Genomic DNA, 26,066 nt, shown 5'->3' on the forward strand with positions numbered 1-26,066 from the left:
CAAGACTGGAGGTCCTGAAACGAGAGTCCTGGATTTTAGATTTAGCTTTTCACTCAATTAGTTCTTCATAAGTGAAGGCACCTTTTGGGGACTTATTTCCTCAAAATGGAAGAGTTGGAAGAAATAATGACTTCATCCATGTCCAACACTTATAATATTTGTCTGCTCTATACAAGGCACAGGCCTGGCCAAATATGAAATACAAAGATGCAACAAGATGCAACAGGGATTGGGCCCTCAACGGCATCACTGCCTCCAAAAGCAATTACTACTAACAATAAGTCATCTTGTTCCAGGAAGTGCTCCTTCTCAGGTCAAGGTCAGCTGTTAGGGGAAAAGCACTGAAATTTATATTTTAAGGGGAAAAATATAACCAATTTCTAGTATGATTTTTAAAAATACTATCAAACTTGGACTGAAAATCTCAAGACCTTTAGCTACCTAATAAAGTTATTCCTCAACATGATAAATCTGAGAAATGAATGAGTCACAGATTTAGGGGTCCTTTAATAAGTGAGAAAATTTGGTATTAATTTGAATACTGTGAGTTTTATCTGAATCTGTCCCTTGGATGTTTAGCACAACACACTAAATGGAAAGTTGTGACTGCACGTGTTATATTTTTTAAGACAAAATAGATTCTGCCAACTTCTGAGCTAAAGGAACAGAAAATACAGGCACACATAATGAAGACTGTCGAAATGTGATATAAAAAAAAGATGTATGATGTTATCTCACACATCTTCCCATCAACATGTTCATTATAATGCATTCTTTTGTTCTATCCTATTCGGAATTTCTAGCTGTCTATTTGTACATTGATTTTGCACCTCCCACCACAGAGCTTAGAAACATTGACAAGCATCTTCCCATACTCTAAAATGCTGCAGTATGAGGAGGAGGACATTTCTATTGCTTTAATCTTCATAAAGAATGCTCACGTGGCTAATTTGTTCAGTTCCAAGTCTTTGGTATCTTGTCACTCCTTTTGAATATAAAGATGTCTAGGCTGACCTCCTTTTCCCAAAAAGGATCCTTAGTATAGCTCTGATTGGATTCAAAGTGCTACCAAGCTCTTTGCAGAAGAAAGGCTATGTTAGAAGAAGTACAGATTATTCCAGAGGTGTGTCTGTACCATTCCAACCCATAATTATCAAGATGTGCAAATCACCCATCATTGGTAACTAATTCTCTGTTGTGGCAAATTAGTTTATGATCACTTACCTCCCCTCCTCCCAAAGCCCCTGCTTCCAAGTCAAACATCTCTGAGGTTCTCCTAAAGGGATGGGGTTGCTTCCTTGTTTTACTTCCAACATATGATTGTGTTGAATGAAAGGCAGTGGGCAGCCAAGTGACTGCAGAATTGAGAGTTAAGAAGACCTGACTGCAAGCCCTTCTCCTGCTACTTATTTGCTGTGTAATGTTTAGCAGTTACTTAACCAGATGTTCAATTTATTCCTCTGTAAAAGAAAGATTAATAATACCCACCTGACCTACAACATGAGGCTGCTGTGAAGAAGAAAAGGAAATAGATGACATAGAACATTTTTTAACCTATTCTTATGACTTGGCTTGCTATGGTGGGACAGCAAAGGCAAGCAACCTGAGCACTGATTTTCTCCCCAAAGCAGGCAAGACCTTTCCTTCTGCCTGGACTGCTTCTTCCTTTGAGCAAGACCACATGGGACCACCCCTTGAAGGAATACGGATGCAGGGGCCAGCCCTGCTTCCTACAGGCCTGTCCTTACATTCTGGTGTCTCAGGGTGGGGCACTGGGACTGGTTTTTGTTCGTTTGCTTGCTTGCTTGTTTGTTTTTGGTAATTTCAAATCTCTGTTCTGAAGCTTTTTTCCCAGAATTATGGGAAGTCAGACAGTAGTATTTTATTTTATTATTTCATTTCATTTCATTTCTATTTCATTTCACTTTATTTTTGAGAGAGAGAGCATGTGCATGAGTCCAGGGGAGGGGCAGAGGGAGAGAGAGAAAGAGAGACAGAGAGAGAGAGAGAGAGAGAGAGAGAGAGAGAGAGAGAGAGAGAGAATCTTAAGTAGGCTCCATGCTCAGCGTGGAGTCTAACACGGGCCTCAATCTTACGACTCTGGATCATGACCCGAGCCAAAAATCCAGACTTGGGCAGTCAACTGACTGAGCCACCCAGGTACCCCAGAATAGTAGCTATTTTATTTTTTTATTTTTATTTTATTTTACGTTTAAATGTTTATTTTTTATTTTTGAGAGAGAATGGGGGACAGGGAGCAGAGAGAGGAAAACACAGAATCTGAAGTGGGCTCCAGGCTCTGAGCTGTCAGCACAGTGTGATGTGGGGCTCAAACTCACTAACTGAACTGATGCATAGGGGCACTTGTACCCCAATGTTTATAGCAGCACTCTCAACAATAGCCAAATTGTGGAAAAAGCCTAAATGTCCATCAACTGATGAATGGATAAAGAAATTGTGGTTTATATACACAATGGAGTACTACATGGCAATGAGAAAGAATGAAATATGGCCCTTTGTAGCAACGTGGATGGAACTGGAGAGTGTGATGCTAAGTGAAATAAGCCATACAGAGAAAGACAGATACCATATGTTTTCACTCTTATGTGGATCCTGAGAAACTTAACAGAAACCCATGGGGGAGGGGAAGGAAAAAAAAATGAGGTTAGAGTGGGAGAGAGCCAAAGCATAAGAGACTCTTAAAAACTGAGAACAAACTGAGGGTTGATGGGGGGTGGGAGGGAGGGTAGGGTAGGTGATGGGCATTGAAGAGGGCATCTTTTGGGATGAGCACTGGGTGTTGTATGGAAACCAATTTGACAATAAATTTCATATATTAAAAAAATAAACATTAAAAAAATACAAAAAAAAAAAAACCTCACTAACTGAGAGATCATGATCTGAGCTGAAGTCAGACGCTTAACCAACTGAGCCACCCAGGTACCCAGAACAGTAGTTACTTTAAACAGATTTTTATCTTCTATATAACAAAAAACACTATTAAACAAGGAATCATTGGTGTTCACATCAAACAAAAATATGACATTTAAAGTGACCAAAATGCAGCCACTGTTTCTGTTCAAGTCACTGCATAACTTCGTCCCATCTTGGAATCTGATATGAGGCCAAACCCAGCAGAGAATGACAGACTATTGGAATTTTTTCCACCAAAGTCACTTCTATTACCTCCAAATAAACTAATGAGTTTCAATTAAAACTCCTGAAGTCCATTTTCAAATATTCTGAACCCACATATTTATCCCCTTAGTCAAATCAGGATTCTAGGGATAGACAAATTTCCTGTTAGTCAAGATCAGTTATGACTGTTTATCTATTCCTGAAGTAAAAGCTGAGCCACTGTAACTTCAGAAAATAACACCCAGTATCATCAATGTGAATTGCTCTGAGTATGTCTAACTTCCAAAGAAAGACCTACCTCCTCAAAAATTAATGTTTTTTTAAAAACTATTCTATATTAATCTTTTATAAATAATATGAGACATTTTATGATACCACATTAAAGGATCCAATTACTTCTTTTAAAAAGTATTTTTATTTTTCTCAATTTCATTTTTACCGTGTGATTCAAAATAAATGGCATTCTATCATGAACAGTATTGTCACACGTATTACCTCATTTTAATCTCAAATTACTGTCCCTATCTTGCAGATACAGATTCCATGTCATAGCACAATGCTGGTGCAAAATAGATATCTGAATGAATGAATCAATCAACTGATCAACTGATTGATTTTAAGTGACCTGCCCAAGCTTCAATAGCTAGGAAGATCAGACTTGAGCCCATAACTTTGGCCCACTGTTCTTTCTACTGCGTCACACCCCCTCTGCTCTTGCTAACAACACAACAAAAAAAGTTTAAGCAAATTGTCATATCTAATATAGATTTACAAGCACCTGATTATACTTCCTCTCAAGCACATATGGAAGTGTTGATTCCAGATTCTAAGGAAATATACTAAAATGGAATTCATTATGATTAAGAACTAGAAATTATCTTGTCTTTATCTCTTCTCTGGATATGCTCTAAAGAAGGTATCAATTTTACATTTCAAAACAGATTGTTCTCTTATTCCATTCCTAGAATTTTTACCATTGTTGAGAATCCTAGCAAGTCACAAGTAGCCATGTAATTGTGGGCTCAGGAGTTAGGTGGGAATGTAATTTGGCAACAATTGCTTTAGAAATTAGCCAGATATGTTATATAGATTGTGCATCCCTTTCTCAGTAAGATCTAGTGTAGGAAGGAAACACAGCAATCATGGAATAGAGACTTCAGTGTTCTTCCCACAGAGCAAAATTTCTTAAAAAATCTGAAGGCTGTGATTGAGAGAACTCCTTTATTATGCTATTGCTAGAGAGCAGACTTTAATATTATCACACTGAACAGAGAGAGAACAGAGTATAAAGCCTGATGAGGAACAGAATGACCACTAAAGAGGCCAAGAGTCCAGTTCCTAGCCCTTCCCATAATATTTTAAGTATAATCACAAAGCAAGCTCTGAGGAAACATTGAAGTGAAAGACAGTACAGCCTTATACCCCATTACATATCTTTCACAAAATAATGATCCATTTTCTCCTGCACTCAGGTCAGGAGAGACCAAACAGCACGTTACCTGATGAGATCACACCCTGAAAAACATAACTTCAAGCATACCTCATTTACCGACTGGCACTGAAAAGCAGGTAAAACTTTACCCTTTAGGGGAAAAAGAAGATAATCAACAACCTGTATGTGCTATATTCATTTTTTTTTTGCTATATTCATTTTTTAAAGCAACAGAATGCTGAGATCAACTCTCGAGTTCTTACTCACACATTCATAGACTCAGAGTGAGGGTTAGGAGTCACAACCAACTCTTGAAACATAATGGGTCAATGGGATATCAATATTGATTTTCGTTATAACCAGTCACCAAACTCATGGGATCCACTGCAATGCAGTGGAACATGTGTGTTGTGCCATTTTTGCCATTGTGGTGGTTATTAAAGACATTCAAGAGTGAAAATGTATGAGTTTCTCATTTTGTCAAAGAACTTACAAGAAATGTATCTTCCAGGTGTGCCTGGGTGGCTCAGTTGGTTCAGCATCCAATTCCTGATTTTGGCTCAGGTCATGATCTAGCAGTTGTGAGACTGAGCCCCTTGTCGGACTCTGTGCTGAGCATGGGGTCTGCTCAAGATTCTCTGTCTCTCTGTTCCTCTCCCCCTCCCCAGAGCTCGCTTACTCACTCTCTCCCTCTCTCTCTCTCTCTCAAGGAAAAAAAAAAAGTATCCTCCATACCACATTCCCTGCCCCAATAAAATGCAAAAGAAAAAAAAAAAAAAGACTACATACTTCCATTGCCCGCTTTCATGTGATGCTGCCCTAAGGACCACAAAGCCTTGGGCTATTCCTCTAAGGGGTGGGGTGTGCTGGGAGAATGCATGAGAATCACAGACTTTTTTTTTTTTAAGAATTTTTTTAAAATTTATTTTTGAGACAGAGAGAGACAGAGCATGAGCAGGGGAGGGGCAGAGAGAGAGGGAGACACAGAATCTGAAGCAGGCTCCAGGCTCTGAGCTGTTAGCACAGAGCCCGACACAGGGCTCGAACTCACGGACTGCCAGATCATGACCTGAGCTGAAGTCGGACGCTTAACCAACTGAGCCACCAGGCTCCCTGAGAATCACAGACTTATGTGTTAACTGCAAATGTCCTTGGCAGCTCCGGGATTGGGTGTGTACAGCCCTATAGTAAATGAGTGAAAGGGCTATGTCAAGTCTAAACCTGATCCTCACTTTCATATGGTGTCTTCTTCTCTCAAACACACACGCACACACACACACACACACACACACACACACAGAAGGAACAGACATCATGCTTAATACTGGTTCATCCTTTATCTTTAAAAAATTAATGCTGTTTGCCAAAACTGTATAAAGATTTATGTTTCTAAGTCAAAATCAGAGATTACATAATGTACCTTTCAGCAGAATCAAATGCAAAATGTGTTATGACCTAATAGAGAAAATTAAAAAAAAAACACTTAGGTGATGAATTATCTGGATTATGGTATTTTCTAGCAAATTAAAGATTTAGCAGAAAAACTTCTGTTTAAATGCTTATGGCTTTACATATTTCTACACTGTATTAGTTGTTTTCCTACCTTACTATGTATGGCATGTTAAAACTGCTCTATGACAGGACTGGATAGTTCCTAGGAAAAGTAGGAGATGGTACCCATGATGGGTATTACACAGAGTGTTATGAGAGTGTAGACTAGAAGCAGAAGATGCCCATCAAACTCAAAGAGGGTAAGAATGCGGGGAGAGAGAGGGAGGGTTTCTGTTTCTAAGAAAGTGGTTCTTAAGGTTTTAATGGCCATGAATCCTTCACCTGCCATATAATTTCACCTGTTTAATAAAGCATTATTTTTAGCCTTACATCTACCTACTTATTTTTCTTTATAAAATATTTATTCAAATATGCTTTTTAAATTCTTCCAATACCCCAAAAAGCAGGTGGGAAAAGCAGTGTTACTTATACTTCATAGATTAGGCAACAGAAATCATGGAGTTAAGTTTCAGAGATTAAGACTGAAACTCTTGCTCTCTGGCTTAGCTCTCTTCCCACTAGATCAGCTTTCAAACTGCCCTCTGAGTACCCCTTTGGGAACCAATGGAGGTGGGGAAACTGAGTGTTTGGGTTTTACCCAGGATAGCTACTTGTTTCTTGGTTTTACATGTTGGATTTCTATGTTAGTATTTGAATAAAGAGCTAAATTTATTTGGTTAAATTAACTATTTCTTAATTAATGTACTTATCTCTTCTTTATTCACTATAGTATTTATTATTTACTGTAAAATATATCATTATTATAATGTGAAAAATGTAAACACTTGGGTAAAGTATCAAACTTATGATATAAAAACTATATAACGTTTCATCATAGAAACCTAGATTAAAAGAAGCTAGGGGTGCTTGGGTAGCTCAGCTGGCTAAGCGTCATCCCAGTCCTGATTTTGGCTCAGGTCATGATCTCACAGTTCATGACAGTGAAGAGCCTGCTTGGTATTCTTTCTCCCTCTCTCTTTGCCCCTCTCCCACTTGCATGCATTCTCTCTCTCTCTCTCTCTCTCTCTCTCTCAAAATAAATAAACTTTAAAAGAAGCTAGACCCTTGGGGCACCTGGGTGGCTCAGTCAGTTGAGCGTCCGACTTCAGCTCAGGTCAGGATCTCACAGATCGTGGTTTCGAGCCCCCTTGTTGGGCTCTGAGCTGTCAGCACAGAGCTTGGAGCCTGCTTCGGATTCTGTCTCCCTCTCTCTCTGCACTTCCCCTGCTCATACTCTGTGTGTCTCTCTCTCTCAAAAATAAATACACATTAAAAAAAATTGAAAAAAAAAAGAAGAAGAAGCTAGACCCCTTCCTTAATAAGATTCCTGAACTTAGTAGGAATGAATAAGATGAAATGAAACATCCAAGGACTGATCCTGGTCTCTGGGAATAGTGGTGATGAAGTAATGGGCTAGGTCTTGAACAAGAGCTCAGCTCTCTTTCCTGGACAGAGCAGACCAAGCCTACAGAAGGCAGCAACTGAACCAAAACTGAACAAAGGGTTAGAAAAGAAGCAGAAGTACAAGGAATAAACTTAGGCTGGGGTTGGGAGGGTAGAGTAGTGGGGGAAAACAGTGTAGAGAACTGATGAAATGGAGGAGAAATGAAGAAAAGAAAAACATAGAAAAATATATGAGGAAGAAAACAGGATAACTTTATGACTCATTGTTTATGGGAAGGAGAAAGAAAGAAAATGGAAACGAACAATTTCCAAGTTTTCAGTTCCATAGACTGGGTATATCCTGACAACTAAGACTCAAAATAGCAAGTAGAAGCGAGTCTGGGGAGGGAAGAGGAAGAATTCAGTGTGGGATATACTTAAGAATTTAGTGTAGGATATCCATGGAAAGACACAGATCTGATGGTAGAGTGTGTGAGGGGATATCTAAAGGAAAGTTCTACCTGAGCTGGAGATATTTAGGAGTCATCAGCATCCACATGTCTATTAGACCTATGAGAGCGGAGAAGAGCAGCCAAAGAGTACACAATGTGAGAAAAGAGGAAGGTCACAGTGGAAGACAGGGAATACTATGGAAGGGCCCATAGCAGAAATGATAAAGGGAGGCCAAAGAGATGGAAAAAAAGCAACTAAGTGGTATAAGGAAAAAGGGAGTTTTGAGAAGAAGAAATGCACATTCAGCATAAAGGACTGTTATGCACTGAAAACAATCCTTTGAATTCAGTAATTAAGAAGTTGTTGAGAAACTTACTGAGGGCAAATTCAGTGTCCAGAATGTTAAAAGTTTAAGAAATCTGAAATGGAAAATTCAAATGATGATAAAATCCAGTGGGGAGAGGGGTGCCTAAGGAGTAGGGCACCAGAATGAAAAGAAAGTAAAATCAACAGAGTTAAGACAATAGAACAAACAACCAAATGTGCTGTTGAAATATACCAAGATGGCTGTTTGTGTAGTTGGGAGTGGATAAACAAAGTGCCATAGTCTCCAGTGAATGCTGCAGATAACTGGGCCACCTACTAAAAGAATAAAGAGGAAGGGACAGGGAGTAGTGTGGTCACATTACCTAAGTGTTAAAAGAGGATAGGCACTGACAGGAGAGGAGAGGAAAAATAATGGGAATCAGCAAATGGGGAGCCCAGTTAGTGCTGAACAATCCTACCCTCCACCATTAGCAGAAAGCCTGAAATTTCTTATGATTCTTGGAGAATAATAAGCTTTCCCACTGGAGCTGAACAAGATATGGTGAGAAGAATGTTCTATGAAGATGTCAAAGAAACAGAGGGTCTTCCTTGTAACAGAACATGATTTGCCAGTACCTAGTTAGAAGACTGTGATCCATTAAAGTATAAGAGTCAGAGAGATGTGGTGTTGAGCTGAAGAGTGGTGGGCACGTATACAAGATATGATAGGTGACAGGGATGAGACGTGGAAGAACCTGACAGGAAGGAGGGATGGAACTGGCTAGCTTCAACCTCTCAACACAGGCTATTTGTGTGTCCATCCCTCATGATTACTGGACTTGGATGGGGTGGGAGGGATGGTGTGCCCCTCCGAGTTGCCTGGCTTCTAATCCTGAAAGTAAATGGTCAGAAGAAGTGAGATTTAGCAATTGAGAGTTTTGTCCCTATGATAGGTAAGTCAAGAATAGTATACATAGAGACCAAAAGTTCATCTCAGCACTTGCACATCCTTTCTATTCCCTCAGGGTACTTTTTTCCTCCTTGAATCACTATCATGACACTTTTTCATAAAACTGGTTTTCATTTGCCAACATGGCTTCTTTGAAATCCATAGAAGATGTATCAGGTATCCATCAATCTTGAGGCCCAAAATCCAAGAAACAGTAATCAACAGGGGTGGAGAGGGAGAGGGGGAGGTCAGTGGATTCCTAGGGGATGGTCTAGATGGGGAGATGTCATCATTAGAGGAGGTACAAGCTTTTTTCCTTCATTCCAAACTGTTCATAGTTTAGTGCAACAAGATTCAAGAAAGAGTTCTCGCTACTCTTAAGAGTCCCATGTTCTTTTTCTCATCAAGCCCCTTTCTTCCATAGTTCTTAACAGTCATCCACCATACCCCTTCCTTCACGCATACTTTCATATGGTTATTTTTGCCTGGGCACTGCACTGAGCTCAATGCTGAAGGGAACATATATCAAAATGTCCTTAGTGTAAAGGGGCAAAGGCAGCTGAGAGGCAATGGGGAAATAGAGCCCTGGAGTAAGAAAGCCTGGGTGTGAGCCCTAGCTATTTCATTTAGTAATTTTGTGGTTTGGGGCAAGATACCTAACGTGATTACTTCTACTTTCTCATTTATCCAATGGAGATAATAATATGTACTTCAGCAGGATTTTATGACAATTAAATGACATGTGTCAAAGTGCTTTGGAAATTATAAAACCCCTACAATGGACTATGGTAAGTGGAGGAAAAAAGGTCTAAATAGAATTGTTTGGATATTCACAGAAGACAGCATACTCCCTACCACATGTTAAAGCTGATACTTTCCTTATGCTTTTACTAATTATAACAGATATAGAAAGACCTAAAATCACAGCTCCATGTAAACAAGCTCAGAATTTCTCCTCAGGTAAAGTAGGCCAACAGTCTTCTCAGTAGTATTTTGCAAGCTAAAATTATAAGTCACAAATACATGTTATTTTTTCCTAGTAACGGGCCTAAATCAGGCAAGATTCAAATAAATAACTTTATTTACTGAATCATGAAATAAATAGAAAATTTCCCATAGAGATAAGAAACTCAAATATCCTTAGCCTCAAAGAACTTTTGATTGTAACCATATAAATGTCATTGCGAGAGATGAACTTTTTCATGTATTGCTATTCTAAAGCCCCTTATACCATTGTAAAGTCCCTTCCAACTCCAAAATCTGAATACATGAATAATTTCTGAATTGCAGCAAGTTTTCACACTTGTGAGTAAAAGCCAACCTCATTAAAAAATTGAAAAGGAATACCAATTCCAGTCCAAGAAAGGCATTTTATCTGAATTGCTTAGAGCACTCCTTATTCATACTTGTGAATCATGGGTGTAAAAACACAGACCAAAAAAAAAAAGTCAGAAAATGTAAATGTCTTTAAAAACACCTTTATGTGAGAAATCATTAATATAAAATGGTGAGGCATGAAGGAAAAATGAACTGCACAGATAACAGCATAAGCAGACATTACTCTTGAAGCAACTTACATAGGATTTGCATTTATTTAAATTCAAATGATTGCTGACATGTATTGACTATTTGCTTCATAGGAGGTTGTTACCATAGCCATTATACTTTTATCAATTCACTTAATCCTCAGCAACCTTCTGGGTTTGAGGAACCACCAACCGGTTCTCCACAGTGGCCACATCATTTTCTTTTCACTTCCTTTTAAAGTATTTAGTTTGAACATTTTAAATAATGCAACATAGTATTTTGATATTACAGTATTAACATAGCACTTGATTAAAGGTCTGCAAATCTTTGTAGTTACATGTTTTAAGTTGAAAAATTAACTCAGAAGGAATATATGAAATTGTCAAATTCACAGAAGCAGAGAATAGGATGGTGGATGCCAAAGGTTAAGGAACGGGAAAGACTTAGGGATGTATTACTCAAAGGGTACAAAATTTCAGTTATACAAGATGAGAAGTCCCAGAGATCTACGATACGACATAGTGCCTATAGTTAACAATACTGTATTGTACACTTAGAATTTGCTAAGAGGGTAGATCTTACGTTAACTGTTCTTATACACACATACGAAACATATTAATAGTAAATAGCAAGGGCGGAAGAAAATTTTTAGCAGTGATGGATGTTTACGGCATAGGTTGTGGTAATGATTTCAAGGGTGTATACTTATGTCCAAACTCATCAAGTTGTATGTATTAAATGTATATACAGCTTTTTGTACGTCAGTCATACTCAATAAAATCATGGGTTTGCACTACAGGAAGCAAACTGTCACAATAATTTAAGGCATCTACATGTTCCAAATATGAAATAATTTTAAAAATCAAGAACTTGCAATATGCCATCTTAATTTTTTTGAGAGGTAGAGATGCTTCTAGTTACTTGACAATTCATTTTATCTCTTGCCTTGATTGTTGATACCTCCTGGTCCTTCCAAGAGAACACTTGTTGGAGGAGAAATAATAGGATTCTTTCAAGGTTCTGAGGACCTTATTACAACCTGAGTCTGGTATACACTACTGCTTTGGGGCTCTGATCTCAGCAGGTGAGTGCAGGTGGGGAAAGTGCTGCCTGTTTCTTTCTCTTTCTGAATCTGGCACTCCTGCCCTTTGACTGCTTCTATGAAATCCCAACATCCTTCCCATAAACTGTTTCTTGTCATCTCAGCCAGAATGGACTTCTGCTGTTGTCACCAGAGAAACTACCATTCACCTGGCCAACTCCTACTATTCTTTCAGGCCTCAGCGTAGATGCTGGAATTTTTATCCTGCCTGGTACAAAAAGCTGAATTTCATCTGCCTGTACTTCCATTCCTTTATTCCCCTACTTGCCAGGTTTCAAATGGTTAATGAGAGGAGTAGACCCGTTTTTCTTATATTTAATGATTCATTCTCATAACCCTGTATTTCCCTATTTTCAATAGCTTTGTTTTATATTGAATTTTGTGATTATATTCACAGCAGTTATTTATGCCCAAGTCCCTGTACTTCATTGATTTCATTTTTCTACTCTTTGGTTCTTAATTCTGAATCCCCCAGTCAGCAAGGTATCTGCAAGCAGTTTATTTTCTAGGTCTTTGCCTTTGCACAACAACATACTTCAGCTGAGAATGGAATTCTTAATTACATTTCCTCCTCTTAAAATATTTACAAATTTTCCATTATCTTTAGGAATTCAGTATTGCAAAGAAGTCTGAATAAAACAACTAAATTTTGGTCTCTTTTAAGGAAAGCTGCTTTTCCTCCTTCCTGACTGGTATTTGCAGGATTTTATAAATAGTCTTAAATTTTTCATTTTTTTTTGACAAGGCATGTCTACTTTTGATATTTAGAATTAATTTAGAATTTGCTTGGACTACAATGAACCATTTTTCAAAATTGACTGCTTTTTTTAAAAGCATGTTAGAGTTATTATATCTCCTGTATCAGTCACGGTATAATCAAAGAAGCAAAACCAGAGGGGATATTATTTATTACCAGAACAGAACCTTTAGAGTGCCAGGAAAGTCTTTCCTTGAAAGAGGCAGAGTTCCGGCTGCATTATTTCTCTGCTTCTACTATAGTTTTCACCTAAGTCAGCAAAGATAGTCAAATTCCATGTTCACAAAGCAATGGTAGACGAGGTTCCAGCCTTAAATTGTTAATGTCAGGCTCAAATAGGTAGGACCAGATCCTACTTACCAAATTCTATTCTACATTCAGAGCAAAGGAGGATACTTTAGAGAAATTAAATTCATGTGGCTTTTCAACAATCTTGAGTCACCCCAACTATGCCAACTCAAGTTGACCCCAAATTTGTTCATTCCATGAGTTCAAACTCAGGCTTTAGATTGAACACTAAAATTACAGACTCAAACATAAAAGGATGATATTTTTATTAATAAAACAATAAGAAAAAATGGGCATTATTGAAAACTATGTCATCTTCTTAGATTACATTAGAGAAAAAAACCCTGAAATTATTGCTGACCCAAAGAAAATAAAAATGCTGATAATTTTAATACTGTCTCTAGGGAATATGATTGGTCCAAATACCACAAGAAAGCAGAGGAGAAATTAAAATAAAGAAAAGGAAGCAGGACGCCTGGGTGGCTAGGTCAGTTAAGTGTCCGACTTCACTTTAGGTCATGATCTTGCAGTTTGTGGCACAGGTCAGGCTCTGCACTGACAGCTCAGAGCCTGGAGCCTGCTTTGGATAATGTGTCTCCCTCTCTCTCTGCCCCTCCCCTGCTCTCTCTCTCTCTCTCAAAAATAAATATTTTTAAAAATCTTAAAGAAAGAAAAGGAAGACACAAGTTAAGCTAGAGAGAAAATATTTCCTTAGAGTAAGGTTGAATCTTAGGGAACATATTAAAGAGAAATTAAACTGAAAAGGAGATTTCAATAGCCTTCAGATACAAAAGAGAAAGGATAATGCAGTAAGATCTAACTGGTATTAAAGAGGGTATCAGATATAGGGAAAATGTTTGGTTATTACTGTATCAGAAACAATGAGTCCAAAAGTTTCAAAATTATCCTAAAAAATCTGTAACAGACAGAACTGTGTCCCCCTAAAATGTGAATGTTAAAGCCCAAACCTTCAATGTGACTATACTGAGAGAAAAGGTCTTTAAAGCGATAATTAAGGTTCGAGGAGGTTATAAGGTAGGGTCACTGATCCAACAGGACTAGTGTCCTCAGAAGAGGAGGAAAAGATATCAGGGATATGGGCACAGAGAAGGCCATGTGAAGACACAGTGAGAAGAGACACCTGAGAACTCATGGGCTCCTGTTCTCTCTATCCATGTGATCACAAAGAACAGCCTATGTGAGCAAAGAGCAAGATGATGGCTGCCTACAAGCCAAGGGAAAAGGCCTTAGAATGAAATCTACCTTGTTGGCACTTTGGTCTTGGACTTCTCAGTCTCCAAAACTTTAAAAAACAAATTTCTCTTGTAAATCCACCCAATCCGTGATATTTTGTTATGGTAGCTCTAGCAGACTAAAACAAAATCTGAGAGAGAAATAAAGTACACCAAAAATAACACTCTTGAGAGAGCTAGGGTCCAGGAAAATACTAAAAGGTAGATTCCATTTTTCAAATTATGTATTTATTTATTTATTTATTTTTAAGAGAGAGAGAGAGAAAGAGAGAGAGAGAGAGAGAAAGTGCACAGGAGGGGCAGAGAGAGAATCCCAAGCAGGCTCCATGCTCAGCATAGAGTCCAACACGGGGCTCAATCTCACAACTGTGAGATCATGACCTGACCTGAAATCAAGAATCAGATGCTTAACCAACTGAGCCACCCAGGTGCTCCTTAAAAGGTAGACTCTTAAAATTGCTAATAGAGAGTCTATAATAAAAGCAATTAATTTTCTTGCCTCCCAAACTATATCCCTCTAATACATTTATTTCTAAGAAGCAAATCTGATAGTGTCAGTCCTTTCTCCAAACTCCACACACACACACACACACACACACACATACACACACACAAAAGCTCAAACTAATTAGCTTGGAAGATAAGCTTTTCCAATACCTGGTTTCTATGTACCTTCCTGAATTGTTTCTTCATAGATCCCAGCCCTGCATCCTGGGTTCCAGTTGTACCAAACTATTTGCAGGCCTCTGAGCATTATTAAATTCATCATGTGGTCATTCTGTCTGATAGGCCCATTTATCCTAGTCTGTGTGGATCCTGCAAGATTCAGCTTAACACTTCTATAAAGCTCTTCTTTACTCATTCAGATAGAAATACTCACACATTCATACCACCTATAACATTTTATTTTTCTTAAATATTTGCCACCTTGCATTTTAAGCCAGTGGCTCTCAAAAGTTGTGATATAGCCCCCTAGGAGGCATTCTGAAAATATAAGAGGTGTTTTTGGTCATTGCAAGACTGAGGATTGGAAGAGCACTATAAACATACAGTGGACTGGATCAGGGATGCTAAACACCTTTCAACATGCAGACAGGCCTCTGAAAGAAAGAAAGAAAGAAAGAAAGAAAGAAAGAAAGAAAGAAAGAAAAGGCATCATGTCCACCTTTTGAATGTTCCATTAGACTTTCATGTAGGTGAAAAACCTACTCAACTATGAGTTGAGAATCAAACTCTGGCTTATAGATCACCAAAACTATGATTGCATGCTGTTATATACTGAGGTCACAGGAATATAACTATCATATAAATTGAGGAAAGAATGTACTTGGTGTTTGTTCAGAACTTTACCAAGTTGTTCCCATTTCAGAAAGTCAGGTCACCAAAGGAAGCACTGTATTTTAGTCACCAAAACAACACAACTGGATTAGTCTGCATTTGTAGCTGTAGAATCATGGTGATTCTAAGTAAATGTACCAATTTCCTTATTTGGATCTTATTTCAAATGTCAAACATAAATTTAAAATGTGGGCATTCAGTTAAATATTTGAAATTGGGTTGTACAGCTTTTTGTACAAATGAACAGTCACCAATGCCTACTCTGCCAACTCGTTTTTCCTTTCTTTCTTTTTTTTTCTTTTAGAGAGAGAGAGAGCACAAGTAGGGGAGAGGGGCAGAGGGAGAGGGAGAGAATCCCAAGCAGGCTCCATGCTCAGTGCAGAGCCCAATGCTGGGCTTCATCCCACAACCCTGGGATCATGACCCAAGGAAACTCAAGAGTCGGACACTCAACCAACTGAGCCAGCCAGATGCTCCTGCCAACTCATTTTTCTAATCAAGCCAATAAACCCATCAAGATTAAGTGAATATTTTACAAAGGAATATGTTAATCCAACTGGAAAGACACATATATGTTTCATACATATATATATTGAAAACTACTGAAAACTACAATACCATCACTGGAATGTTTGATAATGCTCTGTGCAAAAAAAGATAGGTCTCCTTGTTTCCTTCAGAGCAGTGTATGGCATGCTACACAACATTCAAGAACAATTACTCTTAATAGCTGTATAAAAGACTACTCTGAAGATGATAAAAAGAAATCATATTAAATGATTTCCTCTATTCCACTGCATTGTTGCCTTAAGAAGGTTACAAAAGGTGAAACCAACTGCATAATATAAATAAATCTTTATTACAAGTAGGTGAATGCATCCTGTCTCACAGAGAGCCTTCACCATTCGCATATGTCAAGTTTGCAAAGACAGAAAAAGTTGCAGAGAAAATGTTATTTTCAAATTGCTGACAGTGAATAAAAAAGAATTGTCAATTTTGAAATCCTCAAAATTACTTAAAAGAAAAAACATTTTTCCAACATTGTTGCTTATTAACAAATAGAGCATTAGTAATGATAGTCTAGAGCCAATTTTAAAGTTTTTTGTTTTTTTTTTTTAATTTTGAGAGAGACAGAGTGCAAATGGGGAAGGGGCAGAGGAGAGAGGGAGACAGAGAATCCTGATGTGGGGTTTAAACTCATGAAACCGTGAGATCACGACCTGAGCCGAAACTAACAGTTGGATACTTAACCAACTGAGCCACCCAGGTGCCCCTAGAGCCAATTTTAAAAAGATGTACACACATACACACAAAAACTTCATAAAAAAAAGTATCAGGACTTGTGGGTACCAGAGGCAGGAGATGAGAAAAGGGGAAATTGGAGGAAGGTGGTCAAAAGGTACAAACTTCCAGTTATAAGATAAATGTATAGTAGGGATCTAAAAGAAAACACAGGCAGTAATCTCTTGGACATGGGCCTTAGCAATGTATTTATAGATATGTCTCCTCAGGCAAAAGAAACAAAAGCAAAAATAAACTATTGGGACTACACCAAAATAAAAAGCTTTTGCACAGCAAAGGAAATGATCAACAAAACAAAACAGCAACCTACTGAATGGGAGAAGATATTTGCACATGACATTCCAATAAGGAGTTAGTATCCAAAATATATAAGGAATTTATACAGCTCAACACCAAACAAACAAACAAAACAAATAATCAAATTTAAAAGTGGGCAGACCTGAATAGACATTCTTCTAAAGAAGATACACAGATGGCCAACAGACACATGAAATGATGCTGAACATCGTCCATCATCAGGAAAAGGCAAGTCAAAATCACAGTGAAGTATCACCTCACACCAGTCAGTATGGCTAGGTTCACAAAGACAAGAAATAACAAGTGTTGGCAAGGATGTGGCAAAAAGGGAACCCTTGTGCACTGTTGGTGGGAATATAAAATGGTGCAACCACTGTGGAAAACAGTATGGAGGTTCCTCAGAAAATTAAAAATAGAAATACCATATGATCCAGTAATTCCACTACTAGGTATTTACCCAAAGAAAACAAAAACATTAACTCCAAAAAATATACGCACCTCTTTATTATGGCATTATTTATAATAGCCAAGATGTTGAAGCAACTGAAGTGTCTATCAATAGATGAATGGAAAGAAGAGACAGTATATCTACCTACCTATCAGTCAATATACCTATCTAAATCGATACACACACACACACAGTGGAATATTACAAAATATTACTTAGCTATAAGTAAATGAAATCTGGCCATTTGCAACAACATGGATGGACCTAGAAGGTATTATCCTAAATGAAATAGGATAGAAAGACAAATACCATATTATTTCATTTATAGGTAGAATCTAAAAAACAAAAAAACAAGACTCTTAAGAAACAGACTCTTAAATACAGAGCACAAACTGGCGGTTGCCAGAGGGGAGGTAGGTGGGAGGATGGGCAAAATAAGTGAAAGGGATTAAGAAATACAAACTTCCAGTTATAAAATAAATAAATTACAGAGATCAAAATTACAGCATAGGGAATATAACCAATAATACTGTAATATGTTGCATGGTGACAGATGGTGACTACACTTACGGTGAGCATCAAGTAATGCATAGAAATGTTGAATTACTATGGTGTACATCTGAAACTAATATAACATTGAATGTCAACTATACTTCAGTAATAAATAAAAAAATAGTACTAAGGATGTTAAGTACAACATGTGACTATAGCTAACGCTGCTGTATGATATATAGGAAAGCAGTTAAGAGAGTAAATTATGAAAGTTCTTGTTACAAGGAAAAATTTTTTTCCTTTATTCTTTTCTTCTTTCTTTCCCTTTTATTGTATCTACATGAGAAGACGGATGCTAGCTGAACCTCTTGTGGTAATCATTTCACAATAAAAGCAAATCAAGCCATTATGCTATATGCCTTAAACTTATACAGTGATGTGTGCCAATCACTTCTCAATAAAATTGGAAAAAAATATGTAGCAGAAACACTTCTAAGTTTCCTTTTGCTTCTAAAACTTTATTATGCTATTAGTCTTAAAACTGTATTTAGTTCATTGGAAAATAGTACTTCTTTCCATCTCCACACATTTAACACTGAACAAAAGGTACAATTATATGAAACCTGTATCTGTAGAGGAGTTCAGAAAATGAGCTTCAGAACACAAAGCTGCATGCTTTCTTCAGGAGTAAATCCAATGATACATGAAAGAATGTGTTGTTACTCTTAATTTCCTCAACATAGTGCTGAGCTTTACCTGTATGTCAGGAATACTACGGACAATATGTGAGGCATTTCCTCATCTGCAGTCACTCTCCTTCACTGCCACAATGTACACCTTGTTGGGCTACCACCTGGAAGTATTTTTCAATTCAACTCATGCTTAACTCACAATTTATGTTAAACTGTAATGGTCATTAGATCATGAGTTTGATGTGCTAAACTTATACTACTCATCAAAATAAAAACATCAGTATCGGGGTGCCTGGGTGGCTCAGTTGGTTAAGTGTCTGACTTTGGCTCAGGTCATGGACTAGCAGTTCGTGAGTTCAAGCCCCACATCAGGCTCTGTGCTGACAGCTCAGATTCAGAGCCTGCTTCAGATTCTGTTTCTCCCTCTCTCTCTGTTCCTCCCATGCTCGCTCTCTCTCTCTCTCTCTCTCTCAAAAATAAAATAAAGATTAAAAAATAATTAAAAAAATATAAACATTAGTATTAAAGTAAAAAAAATATATATATAGGTTTTATTAAAAAAAAACCAACTGACTGAAGTGATAAATGATAGATATTACTTTGGGTAATTACAGTTTTATGTTTGTTCATTTTTCTAGTAAATTCACATTACAATAAATGCCAATTCTGTATGCCAGTATTAGCAAAATTAAAAAGTCAAACTACGGAAATATGGCTGTCCACATAACTAAACAAAATTTTTCTTGGAAATTAATTATGCTCATATAACTACACTTAAATTCTTAATTTAGTTGGGTAATTGTGAGATCAGATTTTTAAATTATATAATACATAATATCACAGATGCATGTAAAATAATTTATTTCATAAATACATTTATACTTTCTATTTTTAATTTTTTTAAATGTTTACTTTTGAGAGAGAGAGAGAGAGAGAGAGAGATAAAGTATGAGCAGGGAGGAAGCAGAGAGAGAGGGAGACACAGAATCTGAAGCAGGCTCCAGGCTCTGAGTTGTCAACACAGAGCCCAACATGGGGCTTGAACTCATGGACCATGATTATCATGACCTGAGCTGAAGTCAGAAGCTTAATCAACTGAGCCACCCAGGCACCCCTATACATTTCTACTTTCTAATGTGTTCTGATTTACTATGTATCATTAGTATCCCCGGTAAATATCAATTTGCATACAGTAACTGGGGTGCATTATACATACCTAATACTTAAATTGAAGTATTGATTTTTTATAAAATATATGTTCTAAATAGAAGACATAAGGTATGTATTTTGTATACCTTATCCTAAATGGTAACTATACCTGCAAACATGAATATTAAAGAAAATTAGGAAAAAAGAAACACCAAATGTTTAAAATTTTTTTAATGTTTATTTATTTTGAGAAAGAGAGAGAGCCAGGGAGGGGCAGAGAGAGAGGGAGAGAGAATCCCAAGCAGGGTTCACACTGTCAGCACAGAGCCGAACATGGGGCTTGATCTCATGAACCATGAGATCATGACCTGAGCTGAAATCAAGAGTTGGATGCTTAACCAACTGAGCCACCCAGGCACCCTGCACCAAATGTTTTTAAAAAGTCATTTCATTATTCATCAGCAATACTTAATTACTAATAATTATTGAAATAAATTCCATGAATCAATGAATGTTCAAATCCTTTCAATAATAGATTACCCATAATCTATCAAATGTCCATGAAGAGTCTGAATGTCTTATCCAAATAAGATGGTTCTCCAACAAATTTTTAAAAAGATTTGGCTCACATTATGGACTTCTGTGGAATTTCTGATATAACCAATGAAAAGATAAATATCAAATTTGAAATAATGCAAAAGAGTGAGGTGTATCTTCCAAGTCATATTTGAAAAGGCCTTTCTCTTTATTCAATTTATAATTATTTTAATTTATATTTTATATATTAATATGTATATTTTTAAATATACAGAAAAACTAAAAGTCTAGGGCAATAAACATCCATATCCCCACTACCCAGATTCAATAATCGTTAAGTATTTTACCATAATTGGTTCCTATATGTATTTTTTGGCTAAAACATTTCAAAGTAAAAATGTAGATATCATGCCACTTTACCCCTAAATTCTCAAGCATAAATCTCTTACATATAAGGATATTCTCTTACATAGCCACAACAGCATTATCACATCCCCCAAATTTGGAATAATTGTCTAACGTCATTTTCAAATGTCTCCAGTTGTCCCCCAAAAAATACCTTTTATAATTGTTTTTTTGTTGGTTGTTTTTAATGGGAATCTAATCAAAGTTCATACTTTGCATTTGTTATATAACTCTTCCAGTCTCCTTCAATCTAGAAAATTTCTTAAACCTATTTTTAAAGAAAAAAAATTACAAAATTGACTTTCTTCCACTAGGCCACTTGTGTTTTACAATTCCACATTCTGGATGTTTCCAGTTTGTCTCCTCAGGGTGCGGTTTAACTTATTCCTCCCTCTCTCCCCTGTAAATGGGAAATTTTTTCTATAGGTTTAATTAGACTCATGCTCAACATTTTGGGCAGAATACATCATATATGATGTTTTGATGTTTATCCTTCATTTTCACTCACATAGGAGATGGGAAAGAGCAAGTCTTCCTCTATTAAACTAATGCTATCACATGGGTAAGGAGAGATAGTCAGATCTTTCCATTGCAAAGGTACATTTATAGCATCAATGAGCTCCTTCTTAAACTTTAAGGAAAAGGGACCAATCTTATTCAAGTTGAAGGGAATTCTCATGGCTCTTTCAACAAATGAAATAGTTAAAAATAACCTTGCTCACTTGGGACTTTTATAGTTTTTAGCTTTGTAGTGTAATCTATCTAACATGAGGACAGATTAAAAGATACTTGACTCTGAAATATACTGCTCTCATTTGGATGCAATGATAATTAGACTTAAAGACAGTTAACATTTTACAATAGCAGATTGGGTGGTTTTAAACAGATGTGGAATATGTCAGTCAGCGTTTTCAAAAGAAATTAATTGATCTTCAAAAGGACCTGAGGACAAACTATGATTTAATCAATCTAATTAAAAACGTTTAGAATCCAGCCAAGACTTTCACATCTACATGTCTGAAAACAAGCTAAATTATGGCAGCATTTCCTGCTATCTATATAGTTGAGAGTGGGTTTAGTCAGTGTGCTTACTGCAAGTCATGAAAACCAATTACAAAGATGAAACAGAACATTTTAAGCTAACTTTAATAGGCTTAGTAAAAAATATTAAAACATAGATATCTCACTGAATTTCAATGAAAGACAGTTCTCAAATATTTCATATTCTTATATGTTAAAAAAATTTTACATACTCTTATAAGATATATGTTATAAACCTACATTTATTTTGTAAGTTTATTGTTTATTGAAATTATGTGTTTATTTTTGGGTTACTTGTTGGGTTTGTTTGTTTGCTTATGTTTTCTATGTAACTCTAATAGGGAGTCCCCAGAGAGAGGTATAGTCCCTCCATAGCCTCTTGTATGATTATTTCCTTTACTAGTCTATTTTGTATTCATTGTTGCTTATTAGAGAATAGACTTTGACATACTTTTAATTTCTGGAAGCTGGATGTATAACTCAATAAATTCTGGAATTTTTAGATAGAATAAATGTTTTTTTTTTTTTTAACGTTTATTTATTTTTGGGACAGAGAGAGACAGAGCATGAACGGGGGAGGGGCAGAGAGAGAGGGAGACACAGAATCGGAAACAGGCTCCAGGCTCTGAGCCATCAGCCCAGAGCCCGACGCGGGGCTCGAACTCCCGGACCGCGAGATCGTGACCTGGCTGAAGTCGGACGCTTAACCGACTGCGCCACCCAGGCGCCCCAGAATAAATGTTTTCTGAGATTCTCTTACTAGCACTCCATGTCATAATACAGAAAACTATTTCACCCTTCATTTATGAGTTAATGGCCAAATCATTCTTTGTCATTTTCCTTTGACAGCCCATAATTTCTCTTCGCATGTGTTCCCTACTAAAATTAAATGTTTCTCCCTCTTTTCTATCATATACAAACTAGTCTGGTTTGTTTTAGCTTATCCTAAACTATTTCTATTCTGGGATCCACACATGCCTGTGCTCTTTTTTTGTTCCTTTGTAAGGAAAAACTTCTAACCTTCTTATTCATTCATTATTTATTTTTAATGTTTGCTTATTAATTTTTTAGAGAGAGGGAAAGCACAAGCAGGGGAGGGGCAGAGAGAGACACACATTCACATAGAATCTGAAGCAGGCTCCAGGCTCTGAGCTGTCAGCTCAGAACCCGATGCAGGGCTTGAACCCACAAACTATGAGATCATAACCTGAGCCAAAGTCAGATGCTTAACCAACTGAGCCACCCAGGCACCTCTCTTATTCATTTCAGTAAATTAAAGCATTGACTACATCATTGTATTTTCCAACCTAATTGTGCCTGAAAATTTAAATGCTGGATACACACATTATTTGATAATATATTATTCTTTTTATGTCCCTTTTATATCACATTTAGGACAATGTTGATTTTCCTTAATTGTGGTAAAATATATATAACATAAAATTTCCCATCTTAACTGTTAGTGTTAAATATATTCACATTGTTGTCCAACCAACCTTCAGAACATTGGTTTTGCAAAACTGAAACTCTATACCCATTAAACATCTCCCCATTCCTCCCTGCCCCAGCCCCTGAGGACAATGTTTTTAAAATTATATGCATAAGTAAATTACATTAAGTGTTAATTAAAATTTCATTTGGGATAGAGAAGAAATTTTACAAACTATTTGTAGAAAGAAAGAAGAAAGAAGGAAAGAAAGGAAGGGAGAAAGGAAGAAAGAAAGGGAGAAAGAAAGAAAGAAAAAAAAAGAGAAAAAGAAAAAGAAAGAAAGAGGAGGGAACAAAAAAGAAAGAAAAAGAGACCTTGGGTCTAACACTGTGTGATGGTTAATTTTATGTATCAAGTTGACTGGGCTAAGGGATACCCAGATAGCTGGTAAAACATCATTTGTGCATGTGCATGTGAAGGTGTTTCTGGAAGAGTTAACATTTGAATCAGTAGATTGGGTAAAGAATATTGCCCTTACCAGTGTGAGCAGGCACTAGCCAATACATTGAAGGCCTGAACAGAAAAGAGGCCAAGAAAGGGTCAGTTTGCACTCTCTATTGACTTGGGACACCCATTTTTCCTGCTCTATGTCATTGATGCTCCTGATTCTCTGATCTTGTAACCTAGATGGAATTATAGCACCAGCTCTCCTGGTTCTCTAGCTGGCAGACAGTAGATCATGGGACTCCTCAGCCTCCATAACTGTGTGAGCCATTTCTATAATAAATATACAGTATTATATATAAAAATACATACCATATTACATGTCCTATTGGTTCTATTTCTCAGAAGAACTCTGACTAATACACAGGGTCAAGGACCACTACTCTAAACTACTTGAGGGAAGAGTGTCTTATTTATCTTGGTATTTCCAAGGCTTATAGCACTGTGTAAATAATAGAAGCTCAATGAATATTGTTAAAAACAAACCACATACCCCCAAACAGCTTCACTCAGATTAAGGTCCCAAGTCAGAAAACCAAGACTTAATATCTAACCTAACTGCAGTTTCAGCCCACCGGGAATATAACCTTTAACCAGTCAACATAGGGATATCCTGGTCAGTGCTAGGAAATTTACAGATAGACCCCTTCCACTCCCCTTAGGAAGGTGACTTTGCCTAAAACAATGGCATCTTGCTAATACAGTAAAATCTTGGTTTGTGAGCATAATTCATTCCGGAAACATGCTTGTAATCCAAAGCACTTGTATATCAAAGCAAGTGTCAAGAACCATTGGCCCAGTTGTGATCATGTGATGTTCAGCGTCACATGCTACTCATATTGCAAGACATTGCTCGTTTATCAAGTTAAAATTTATTAGAAATGTTTGCTCGTCTTGCAGAACACTCACAGAACAAGTTACTCGCAATCTAAGGTTTTACTGTAATTGCTTTTTTCCGTTCCCTCTCTACCATTAAAAACCTTTCCTTTTCTGTAGCCCTTTGGAACTTCCCTCTACTTGCTAGAGGGGATGCTGCCTGATTCATGACTAGAGTAATAAAACCAATTATATATTAAAAATTTATTCAGTTGAGTTAACAGTATTTATTGAAAAAATGAATTATTGATATACTTAGTGAAAGGAATCAGTCACAAAATACCACACTTTGTATGATACCATGTAATTAAATGTCTAGAATATGAAAATCAATAAAGAAGTAGATTAGTGGTTACCTAGGGCTGGGGAAGAGAAGGGAGGAGAAAAAGAATAGGTAGTGACTGCTAGTAGATATGAGGTTTATTTTCAAATTGATAAAAATGTTCTAAAATAAGATTATGGTGATGATTACACAACTCTAAATGTACTTTAAAAAGGTTGAAATGTATACTTAAAGTGGGTGAACTTCATGGTATGTAAATTGTATCTCAAAATTTTTTTCAAAAAGAATTAGTGACTAAATGAATAAATTGTACAATGTGTAGTTCCCATCCTTGACAAGTCATCTAGAACTCTATCAAAAGTCTGACCAATTATGGTTTTATAATTTCATTTGAAATGCCAGGTATTTTCAGATTATCAGATACACAAATGCATTTTATATCCAAAGCAAAATATAAATTCCAATTTTATTTTACTTAACCATTCAGAACAAACTTTATTCAATGCACCAATTCATCAGCATGGTGTAAATTCAAGAGAAGGGAAATATGGAGTAATTTCCTCCTATATCAATAACTTACATGAAGTTCAAACAAGAAAATTATACTTAAGAAGTAAGGAATAACTTGTCCAAGGTAGATACCTTGCAGGCAGAGCTCCATGGAAACCTGTTACAGCCAACTGCATAAGGAATAAAAACCCTGTCCAGTCACAACGATTGGATTCTCACCTCTATATCACCTCAGGAGAAGCTGGTGCATCCCTAGCTGAGGTGGAGTCAAGGTTCTGCTGAGTCACACTACCACTGGATCTTAGTTCCTGACCATACCATGCTGGTGCTCAATGCTTGCAATTTAAAGCCTCATAGCTACATACTACACTATATGTTAACTAACTTGAGTTTAAATTAAAAGAAAAAAAAGCATTTGACAAAGTACAACATCCATTCATGATAAAAACTCTCACAAAGTAGGTTTAGAGGGACTTCTCTAAAGAAGACATCTGGATGGCCAACAGGCACATGAAAAGATGCTCAACGTTGCTCCTCATCAGGGAAATACAAATCAAAACCACACTCAGATATCACCTCACGCCAGTCAGAGTGGCTAAAATGAACAAATCAGGAGACTATAGA

General features: G+C 36.9%; 1 protein-coding gene across 1 annotated transcript in view; it reads left to right on the plus strand.

Annotated features, from left to right (window-relative positions):
- RFXAP (regulatory factor X associated protein) overlaps positions 1 to 26,066 on the plus strand; it is a 57,924-nt gene that overhangs the window by 8,705 nt on the left and 23,153 nt on the right. The window lies entirely within an intron of this gene.

This window comes from Lynx rufus, unplaced genomic scaffold, assembly GCF_022079265.1.
Source record: "Lynx rufus isolate CCGP_SWC_20201006 ecotype Redwood Valley unplaced genomic scaffold, mLynRuf1.p SCAF_1, whole genome shotgun sequence".
NCBI lineage: Eukaryota > Metazoa > Chordata > Mammalia > Carnivora > Felidae > Lynx > Lynx rufus.